The 1,037-nt window shown below is 44.0% G+C and overlaps 1 non-coding gene across 1 annotated transcript; it reads right to left on the bottom strand.

Moving 5' to 3' along the window:
* Positions 1-320: 320 nt before the first annotated feature.
* On the bottom strand, positions 321-392 carry TRNAH-AUG. The gene has a single exon. It is a non-coding gene; the product is annotated as a tRNA-His (tRNA).
* Between the last annotated feature and the right edge of the window lie 645 nt (positions 393-1,037).

Genomic DNA, 1,037 nt, shown 5'->3' with positions numbered 1-1,037 from the left:
AGGAGAAAGGAGCAGTAACCCCACAAGAGACTGACCCAGACTTGCCCAGGAGTCTCCAGCAGAGGTGTGGGTCAGTGGTGGCCTGCTGCTGGGTTGAGGGCAGTGAGTGTAGCAGCATTCATGAGATCTTTTGAAGGAGTTCACCATTATCTTCATTACCTACACCATAGTTTGAAAGTGATAGAAAGTGAAAGTGAAGTCGCTCAGTGGTTTCCGACTATTTACGACCCCATGGACTGTAGCCTACCAGGATCCTCAGTCCATGGGATATTCCAGGCAAGAATACTGGATTGGGTTGCCATTTCCTTCTCCAGGGGATTTTCCCGACCCAGGGATTGAACCTGTGTCTTCTGCATCATAGGCAGACGCTTTACCATCTGAGCCACCAGGGAGGCCCTCCACCATAGTTTGGCTCCAAGTAAGTAGCAGGGAGAGAACACAGCCCCACCCATCAACAGAAAATTGGATTAAAGATTTACTGAACATGGCCTGGCCCATCAGAACAAGACCCAATTTCCCCCTCAGTCAGTCTCCCCCATCAGGATGCTTCCACCGGCCTCTTATCCTTTTCCATCAGAGGGCAGACAGACTGAAAACCAGGATCACAGAAAACTAACCAATCTGATCACCTGGATCACAGCCTTGTCTAACTCAGTGCAACTATGAGCCATGCCATGTAGGACCACCCAAGACGGACAGGTCATGGTGGAGAGTTCTGACAAAATGTGGTCCACTGGGGAAGGGAATGGCAAACCACTTCAGTATGCTTGCCTTGAGAACCCCATGAACAGAATGAAAAGTTTAACATTATTGAAACCCAAATATATGCTGTTTTTTTCCAACATCAGTGTCACCAGTTCTGTAGTTATTCTGTAAAAGTCAATTAAAAAAAATTAACCTTCAAGAACTGGAAACAAATAAATTTTCAATAAAGTATCTTTTTTCATGTACAATATCCTTTTTCTATAATTGTTTTGCATAGTTTAATTTCCAGATCTTTTATCATTAATGCTATTTAGATTTGTATGATGTTTAAT

This window comes from Oryx dammah, unplaced genomic scaffold (assembly GCF_014754425.2).
Source record: "Oryx dammah isolate SB20612 unplaced genomic scaffold, SCBI_Odam_1.1 HiC_scaffold_14, whole genome shotgun sequence".
NCBI classification, from domain to species: Eukaryota; Metazoa; Chordata; class Mammalia; order Artiodactyla; family Bovidae; genus Oryx; species Oryx dammah.
This window is presented reverse-complemented; position numbering and strand designations above follow the sequence as displayed.